Raw genomic sequence first — 10,630 nt, 5'->3', positions numbered from 1 at the left:
ATATTTTATCTGATGTACACCTCCACAGTTTTTAGCTTCCTCTAGAATGAATAGTTTATTCTCATTATTTTCTATCTTGCTAGGACTTAAAATTTAAAAATAAAGTTTGTTCCTGCAATTAATTGAAAATCTAATGTCTGTCCCACTTTTGTGCTACATGGTGATGCTTTTTTCCTATCAGTTTTCAGGGGATTTCTCCTCTTGAACATCCATGGATCTTCTCAGTATTCTGCATGGCTGACTCCTTTTGCACCTGATTTCTGGTTCCAAGGATACCCTGCAGCTGTTGTGGAAAGAGTGTAGGTAAAACTGAAAGTGTACGAAATCAGACACTTTGGTGTAGTGTCTGTTAACCCAAGTCCAAATTAGCTACCTTAATCAGTAAGGAGAAGAGCAAGAAAACTAGCTGCCACTTATTTTGATGTGAAATAGCCAGAAATGGGCAAACATATACAAAACCACATTTTCTCATAAATAACAGTTCTCTGTGAGTTTTTAGTAAGAGAGATGGGGTTTTGTTGTTGTTGTTTTTTGTTGTGTTTGTTTGTTTGTTTGTTTATTAATGTGTAATTCAAATGCAGCCTCACCAGAACAGTAGCATAGGTGTCTGAGCAGTGAAACAACATTTATTATATAATTACTATCTTTAGAATTTCAAAGAGTTCACTAATGTTCATAAGAATTTTTTATAAGTCCATAACTTCCATTAAAATTATTTAGGAGAGAGATGTGATCTCATTCAAAGCTCAGATGCAGCAGTGGCTGAGCCCCAGCTCTGGACTGGCTGGTGAAGATCTTGTCTCCACCGGGCAGCTCAGCACTGCCCTTCATCCCTTTCACCATGCTGGCAGGACAAGAAGGATTAGTGAGCAGTTTGGCAGATAGGCTTTCTCATTTGCCTGACCTTTTCTCAGTGCTTAAAGTGTACAAAGGTGGTCAGAAAAAGGCTGAGATTTCCCAGGGCGATACGGAGCCAATAGGTCCCAGAGCACAGGCAGCTCTGGTGGTCTCTTGTCCCAATATAGGTCTCGCTTACTTGGAGGGTGCCTGTGTAATCAGCTGTATGCCAGCTGCAGCCAGAGCCCTGGGGCTCCACGTATCCTGCCAGCAGTTTTCTCAGTTAAGAAGGTATTGTCCACCCTGCAGGCAAAGTCTGATGCCAAGATGCTGTGAATTGTCTCTGTTCTTGTTTTTCCAGATGCGCCTGCATCTGTATCCACCAGCCTGGACACCTCCAGGCAAACACTAATCATTGCAATGATCTTTCTGAGTTTTCAGTGGAAAGGTTTTGCCACTAAGATGTCATAATGGTGAAAAGAAATCTGAGAAAAACAAGGAGTTTCTTTACTACTTGTCAGAACTGCTCTTTTCCAGTACAAAAAAAAAAAAAAAAGAGAGCACGCATTCCATACAGTGTATTATAGGGAAGGAGATGAGAGGGCGCAGGACCTTCTGATAGAGTGTTAGAAGACAACTAAGTAACTGCTGTTTGTTGTCTGCCTCCAAACTGTCTTTCTAGACTTTGGTAGGTATTAATATTTTTCCCTCAGCATGGCCTGGTTTTCCTCCTCAAAAGGCTTGTAACTGGCAGTGTAGTTATTGTGTCAGTGATCCACTTACTAGAGGGTTTTGTGCAAGGGACAACCCAAAAGAGATGTCTAATCTCTGTCAAAGATGCTTACTGCACCTCCATCCAGCCAGCTGCAGGACCTGGCTTTATCCAGACATTCATTCTCATTTCCTGCCAGTCATTCTGCATTAGGTTTTGAGTTGACCTCTTTGATTTGGAGTTATTTATTCAAAACTTCTTTGGGTTCCAAGTAGAAACGAAGTCTCTAATGTTACCTAGAGTTGTTGGTTGATGTTATTACATACCTTTCAGCTAGTCATGTTGCAGATCTGCACTGGTAGGTTTGTACCACAAGATTTTGTGCTACCTACTTTCTCAATAGATATCTTCACATGTTGCTGTGAATATTTCATTTGTGCGTCTGGGGGCTGAAATTCATTAGCACCTGTCAGTTGCTGTTTGCTTGTCTCCCATGAAATGGGGCAGTTATGTCAAAGCTGTCCATAGTTTATGACTCAGAAATTACTACAGCCAAAACTGGCACCTCTGGTGGCAACAGCCTCAGCAGAATGAACAAAGAAACTAAAGAACAATAACATCTGAATTAAATTGACAAAAATCTAAAGGAGCTCTGACATTTTAAATCTCTTGAGAATCTGTTTCAGGGACATTGCTAACTTCTTGTTCCCACGTGTGAAGTGGCAATCAGTAAAGTAAATGTTCATCATGGTACTTGAGTATATGGTTTCTTTGGAAATGTGATGATATTTTTCTAACTCATTTTGCTAATTGGAAACTTCCATTATTAAAACTTAACTATAAAGAAAGTTTGTGTATGAACATATTTACAGACCAGACAGAATTTACTGATTGTTTCATCTCTCTTTTTTTTTTTTTTAAATTGAATTGCTTTTAGTAGTTGTTTCTTCTAAACTTAGCAGAACATAGAAGATGGACACTAACGTGTGGTCTGTCTTTAGCATGTATACAGAAAAAAATTAACTGGTTGTTACAAAGTACAATAATTTCTACCTGCTTGTGAAACACTGGGCTTCTATCTCCTCCACAACTGTAACTTCACCTGATATTAAGTTATGCAAGTATTCTTTGATGAGTTACCTCTTTTCTACAAAATTCATGATAAAACTGTAATTTTCTTGCAGTGATGGATGTCCATTCATTTTTTTATTGTGTCTTGGGAATTTGTTCTCCAAAATAGAATTTTAATAGCCATTACGTCAATTAATATCCATTTATCAGCCTTTGAAGATTAACTATTTAGGGTAGAGCTCTGACTACTGTCAAAAAAACAACTTTTGATGTTGGTTACTATCTGTTTTCTGATTTTGTGTCCTATGAAGATTATGCTGAAATTGCTTCAGTATTTTCTGGGGTCCTCAGATTTCCTTGTTTGCAGTCAGTGATGTTTTTTGCTTTATAAAGACAAGCAGAAGGCTCATTAATCAGTAGGTTTTTACTGAAAGCAGGAACATGGTAAGTTTCAGTGTTAGGTACTGCATCTTGAAGATTTTGAAATTGCAGATTTGAAATTATGTGCCCATGGAGAAAAGCACCACTCGCTATTTGTTGAAAAGCCTCACAGAAGAGGTCTGGATGATGCATATGAAAGTGGTTAAGGATAAAAAAAGTCAAAATATTGTACTATTCTTCACGCTTTTGTATAGCCTAGTACATCACATGTTTACTGTTACTAGTTATGGGCCATAGCTTCATGTCAATTTGACAATGCAAAGATGAAGACTGTCTGAATTATGCCCTAAAAAGGCATAATTCCCCTCCCAGTGAAGACTCCACGTTGCTGATGACTTGTCTCAACACTTCCTTTTTCTTCTTGAGGGAGGTGGAAATTGCTGATGTTTTGGACCCAGAGGACCACTGTAGAAGTGAACACCACAGGAAGAAAAGCATTAGATACTTGGAAGGTCATGAACATCAAATGGGTTAATGAGGATTTTATAAGACTATTTGGACTGTTAAAACAGAAATTGGACTGTTTAAAATTCCTAGCTCCATATTTATGTTTCCCTATTAGTCTTCCAAGATTTTGAGTGTAACCGTTTCATATATTTCAGATTAATCTATTTGTTACTGAAATACAGCCACTGGAATAGGTGGAATAAATCATTACTTTGGTGAGGCTCTAAACATTCAACAGTTTGGAGGAATTTTTGGCATAACTTAGAACTTCTTAAGACTTTAATTTCTTCAGACTTTTCCTGAATGTTTTGATATCATTCAGCTAAAATCTTCATTAGAGTTGTTTAATGGAGCTGCTTACACAGTTGAAAAAAAAATACATATAATAATTTTTTCACTCAGATGAATTTTCTTTTTGATGTGGTAAATACCTAATTCATGGCAGCTGTCTAGAATTTTAAATCAGTAGGGAAAAGCAACAGAAGTTTGTTGCCATACTTGAAATAACCTGTTATTACACGTAACCATTACATTCATTTTATACTTTGTAATTCAACACAAGCATCCAATAAGACTGATAAGGACTAAAATCTATTGCTGCTGATGGTAGGCAATACAAAACTGTGAAAAACAGCAATCATGTTAAACTTTGGAAAGAAACACTTGGTGATGTTAAACCTCAGTTGCACCTATATCAGCTGCAGTTTAACAATGCGTAGTGTACCTCATAGAGGAGCGGATGAGAAAACATTTTTTTTGATACACTACAACTGCATTCAAAGCAACTCTAGAACTGGTTTTGTTTGCTGTAGGACCACCTGCATAGTGGTAGACCCTTGTCATGGCAGCTTCTCTGGCATCAGTACTCTGAGACTTAAAGCTTTTGCAGGAAAATAAAATATATCAATTTTATAGGCAACTTGTAGGAAAAAAAACATCATGTTTTTTCTAAGAGAGCAGCTGAAAGCTGTTTACTTTAGTGCAGGTGTAGTGGATCACTACCTGATGAATCGCCTGGGCAGAAGCAGCAGGCTGGTTAAGGACTGTAGAGGAGGTGCAGGAATTCAGAAAGATTTGGAGGCTGTGTGCCAGGCTAAGGTATGTAGGAGTTTTAGGCTCTGAGTGGGATTTAGTTCTTTTTCTTGTAATTGGGGAGAATAATGTGTTTCCTTCAGCTGTTTGGAGTTCATATTGTTTGGGGTGCTTTGGGTGATTGGAATAGTGGTATGAGGCTGTTTCTGATTCATTCCCTATCTGGTCTGACTCTAGAAAAAACATCTGATACAGCATCAAGGTCCCTCTAAGCTATACCTACAGCTGCTGCTCTATGAGAGTTTTTAGGGTAGTAGAAAAATTACTTTGTCTTAGTGGCAGCCCTTTTAGGAAGAACATAGGAAGGAGCATGCTTTTTGTTTTACTCCTTTTTTTCTTTGCTTATCCCATTGATGATCTTTCACTGTAAGCAAAGTCACTCAAAGTACAAAGCAACAGTAACAAGGGGTTGGAATCAGTAAGGAGGGTTCTAGCCTTCTAATGATCTATGAGAATGTATTGCATTTCAGATCAACCCAATAATGTGTCTAGACTGAGAGTCATATTCATTTAGCTTAGATTTTAGGATTAAATGAATCACTGGATCTAAACAATATTTTCTTTTTTAAATAGTGGTATATTTTTTGCGGTGGTATAATATAAAATAATCAGATTAATAAGACTGACATAATATTTCCTACAGTACCTTAAAATGTGAAATTGCTTTAAGTATTACATAGCTCCAATTGAGAGGTAGTTATTCTGAATACAATTTCTAGTGTTGCCTGGGTTAATTTAAGAAGCGTAACTAGGCATTTTAGACTTAGGATAAAACTGCTTTATTGAGACAAAACATGGTGACCTTGTGGTTTACTTTAATTAAAATTTTTCCAAATGAAGCATGCACTCTGAATTTTACATGATTTCATTGTATAAGTGTTAAGCTTCTATCATTAATCTCGCAAGTGCTTTAACTCCCAGGACTCTTCCCAAGCCATGCATGTGTCTCTATTGCATGAAGTTCAACTTCGTATTATTTGCAATGAAAATATGTTCTGAAGGAGCTGTTCTCTGTTGAGAATATCACTTTTTCATTTAATCTCTCTGAAAATCAGAACTGCGAAGTATTCCTCTTTTATTTTTAGTGCAATATTATTTCTTCGGAAATCAAGATATTCCCCTTATATTGGAGGTCAGCTTACAATTGGTGGAGGAAATTTATTTGGGAATAATAGTTTCTATTTAGTCTAATTTATCAGGAGTTATCAGAGCAATTTGGAAATTTCCAGATCACTTCTCTGTTTACAGATGAGGAAATTGAGATAACTGGAAGTTTTGATCAAAAAATATTTGTATTAATGTATTCCTGTACCTTTTTTTGAGGGATAACTTCTAGAAATGTGTGGAGCAAGCATGACTGCTGAGAAGCCCTCAGGAGCAGTGTTATGCCAGAGATGTCTTAAAGCCAAAATCAATAATACTGGGGAAAAAAAAGGTGCATTCATTTATTTATTTATAATCTGGTTACTAAGATATATGTTTCTAGCTTTTGGGCACACGGACTTAGTTCAGGACTAAAGGTGAATATTGCTTCAGTCCCAACTCTGGAGCACTAAAGTTGAATACTACTGCAGTCATAAATCTGGGCTGTGTTGATGCTGTTCCAGTTAGGAGATAAGCTCAGTGAGATTGCTTTCTTCCAGATTTCTCCCTGATTTTTCTGTTTTGGTGGGGTTTGTTTTGTGTGGTTGTATTTTTTTTACTCCTCGACCCTCCCCCAACTAAATGTCACATGTTGACAGACAGAAATAAGCAGATGGACCACGGGAAGGATTTGTTTGTCCTTACTTGCATAACTAGAAATGATACTAAAGAATAAGCTTGTTTTATTGTTGACGGAAATCACCAGGAGTTTCACTCAGAGATAGATGTCTTTGTGTGATTTTTCTCTCGAAAGGTGTTTATCTCCTTCTGCTACCTGCAAAGCCTTTGGTCCTTGGATCAGTCTCTAGCACCCAAGGTTAGGATAGATGAATACTCCAATGTATACAGTTGAAATGGATAGAAAAAAATGCTTAATTTGGTTCCAGTTTAATTTTTATAGAATATTTTCTCTACAAACTTCAGAAGAAAGCTAGACCTATTTATATTTCTTGGGGGTGAGAGGAAGGCCAGCTCTTGTTCTGAGAGCCATTAAGCATAATTAGCACATTAGCATTTTCATTCCAATAAGGGGTGTATTATTGAAAGAAATGGCCCAACTATTCCTGCTCACTGTGTGCCCTACAGCAGAGCAGCTGTGGAGAACATGAAATGGACACCTTTGCATGAGACTAGAGCAGAGGAAAAGCTCCAGGAGCACACCTAATACACCTGGGCTGCTGCTTGGTGTTTGGTCCATGGGATCAGGCTGGAACTAGTTTGAGTTAAACACCTTGTGAAATGCATGTGGTCATGTGATGTAATCATTCATGTTACATAACACACCTGGTCCTCAGCCCCATGGGTTTCACTCTACAGCTCTGCTCTTGTGGCACAGTGCTACTTGATAAATTAGTTTCAGCTTAAGAGGGCTTGAAGGACCAGAGAGCTGCTATAGCAGAGAACAGAACAAAAATCCTTGGTATTATAGAATGATGTGATGGAAAAAACACTTTCCTATTGACTTGGAGAGGCTGTGTGGGAGCAGTATGTACTGAAATTTGTTGGAAGTTTTGGACTGGAAAGCAAATGCTGGGATAATCATTATTCGTCTCTTGCTCCAATTTCTCAGAAGCAGCAGTAGTAGGTAGGAGGCAGAAATGTTTTTTTCTGATCAGAGTTACTTTATGCCAATGTATGGTTTTGTCTTCTAATAGGATACTGCTTTATGGATTAGAAGCATTTTAGGTATTTTCCCCCCTCTTACTTTGAGGTTGAGAGAAGGGCAGTTCTGTTGTGCTCTTGACAGTTCAGAATTAAAATATTTTTTCCACCGAACTGCATGTGTCAAGATACATTTTATTACATGGTACCTATAGGGATCAGATTAGTCTTTTGTGTCTCTCCTTATTTTCTTTACTTCCCCTTCTATCATCATCCGTCAACTCTTCTTGAATGTGATATGGTCCATCATTACAAAAATAGAAATTATACTACCAAAAATTTTCCTGAAGCTTTACCTTATTTCAATCTGTAATGATGTAAGATGTTGACCTGATTTTATCTAGTTAATCACACCTTGCATTAATAATGGGGACTTTTTCTTCACTAGTTTTAACTGCAGTGTTCATACTGTACACAGATCAATATATTAACTTTGGTTTTAACCTCTCAAATGATTTTACTAATTTCTTTTAGCAAATGGAGATGAGTAGTAAGAACACTTACCCAGAATTATTTTTAATCTAATGTATTAATAACTTAGTCCTCTTTCAAGTAAATTATTGAATTAGTGCTACTCAATGGGAACCAGATAGTATGCAATTATTTCCTTTCACATCAAAGTAAAGAATTCTGTTAATTCTTGTTAAAAACTGATCAGTTTGATGTTACTGATATTGCTTGACTTTCTTTTACTTTGCAGAAGTCATTCAGTGCCAATTTGACAATTAAAAACCTGAGTGGTCATCTGATAACATGACTAGCATATTTTTGGGAGGGTGCTCTCAAAACAGAGTCTTGGCTGAATAGTTGTGAATTATTTCAAAAATACCATTTTGGTAGTTTTCTTAATGATAAGCTAAAATTCTTCCAGCATAAACAAATTTGGACAATTGTTTGTATTAAAATTAGTGATGTATGTAAAGCTGTATGTTAGGAGAAAATGAAATGTATGTTAAAGGTACATACACTGGTGCTGTAATGCTTCCAGCTCTGGTCACATATATGGTTGTTACAATATGGATATTAAAAATTTCACTAAATTCAATATAACCTTTGATTTCTCTGAAGATGTGACTGTTTTCTATTCAGTAAGACTTTTCCCTGAAAGAAAGTTAGTTGTAGCAGCAAAATTTGAACAGTGTTTTCAGATGGTGAAACTAATATCCCATTTTTTGAGTTCTTTCCTCTGTTGCAAGTGTTGATAATAACCAGCTCTACAAAAGCTTAATGGACACTTACTGACTGCAATCTACTTTCTGCTTAAGCAAATAGCTTTCTGTTGACATAAAAAAATAGACTTAAAAATGCAAAACTTTTCTGGCTGTGTTTCAGAGTCTGTTTGGAGTTCTGTGTAAAAATTGCCTCTTAGAAATCTTAGGTTAAATATCTGTAACTTTTCAACAAATTTACTTAAGTGGAAAGGCTGAGAGAGAAGGCAGTCTCTTTTCACTTACAGAAAATGTATTTTGTCTTGGCTTAAATGAAATGAATAAGGCTAAACCAGATAAATCCAGTATTGATGTAAAATAAATGAGTTTTTTATTTTAACCTTTTTTTTTTTTTTGATAAATGCTTGTTTGTTTAAGTAATTTAGAAATTAGAAATTATGCTCTGCTTGTTTTCTTTTTAGTCTAGCTTCTCTGCAAAATTTATCTACTGCTTAAAAAAAACCCCTTTTGATTATTGCCCATCCTTCTGCTTTTCTGACATCCTGCATATTTTTACTGGTTTATACATTTTCATTCTCTCTCCGTTTCTTCTTTTTCTAGATCTTGATTATTCTGCTTTCAGTTCAGTACTTGGAATGTTTGTCATTTTGACTTTCTCTGCAAGTTTTTTGTTTCCAAATCATGTTTTTTCCCTTCTATATGTTTCTCAGGACTGTGAAAAACTGAGATGTTCTTGTTGTTAATCGACAAGAGAGCTGACTTGTTGCACTTGTCAAGAAACTCTCTCTACTTGTACATAGCCACACACTTGCAAAAAATACACCTTTTCTTTGGTTTTGCACTTTTTGTTAGATCTTCGCTGAAATAACTTTTTTTTCCTTCACTAAAAATCCTTGTGTAACATAGTGAATGCTTTCTGGGTATTGGGCATGTTTCATCTGTTTTCACCCATAACAGACCTTATGGCAATTCTGACTTGTTTGGGTTATGCAATTTTGCTTCTTATTAAAGTTTTAGTATGTAATAAACATGGAAATGGATACCAGTTTCTGCTAAAACTCTCTTACAAAAGTTGTATACAGATTTTATGCTAAAGACAGAGCAGGAGAACAGCTAAGAATATTGCAACAGAAGTTTTAATAAAATGGGAGAAAGCTGAAAGACTGGGAAATCCTGTCATTGTGAAAGTACAACAGCATGAGAAGGAATTTTAGAAGACATAGAGGAAAAGAGGGAATAAGATGAAATGTATGTTGGAGAAAATAGATTGGAAAACAAAGCAGCTGAATACTATAAGACATTTAAGCCTTTACAAATGTAGTAATATGACATTATATGGAAGAGTTATGGGGTTTTTTGTTCTTTTTTTGTGTTTTCTTTTTTTAATATACATAGAAGCTTCTAATCTAAGCTTTACTTATGGAGGAAAAGCAAGCAATTCAATGATACACATTATTGATGAGCTCAGACATATGTATCAATGAAATCTTAATTCATTTATTAGTAGCTTTGCTTTTCTTCAGGAAACTTTCCAATCAGCTCTATGGCCTGCAGACAAAGTGTTAAAATGAAGGACATAAAATGGGGTCCATGGAAAGATAACAATAAAATGGGTGGACTTGAATCAAATCAGCTGGAAAATGCTTTCTAGGCAGAACTGAAATTTTATTACAATAAACATATGTCTGCCTCTGGTGTTGGAGATACGGGAAGTTGCACCAAACCTTGGACTGCTGGCTTTAAGGCAGTGTTGGAGTAGTAGTCTTTGTACCCTGACAAGAGACTTCTTACATTACAAAAATATGGCTCTGCAATGATAGATATGCCTCCTGACACAGGTTGTCTGTTTCTCTTTGCAGATATGATAGCACTTGTCCTTCCTTTTCAGCATGTTTTAGTTACAGAGATATACCTTGTCTCTGTTCTGCTCACCAGGGCTAACAGGCAAATTAAAGGTATGCGCAGGGGTACGTTCCCCTGGTATATTCCAGTTATTTGATCTTGGGAATTTACAGGTTAAGAAATCTCCAGAGCTGCTGGCATCAGTACTTACTGC

The sequence above is a fragment of the Caloenas nicobarica genome, chromosome 2 (assembly GCF_036013445.1).
Source record: "Caloenas nicobarica isolate bCalNic1 chromosome 2, bCalNic1.hap1, whole genome shotgun sequence".
NCBI lineage: Eukaryota > Metazoa > Chordata > Aves > Columbiformes > Columbidae > Caloenas > Caloenas nicobarica.
This window is presented reverse-complemented; position numbering follows the sequence as displayed.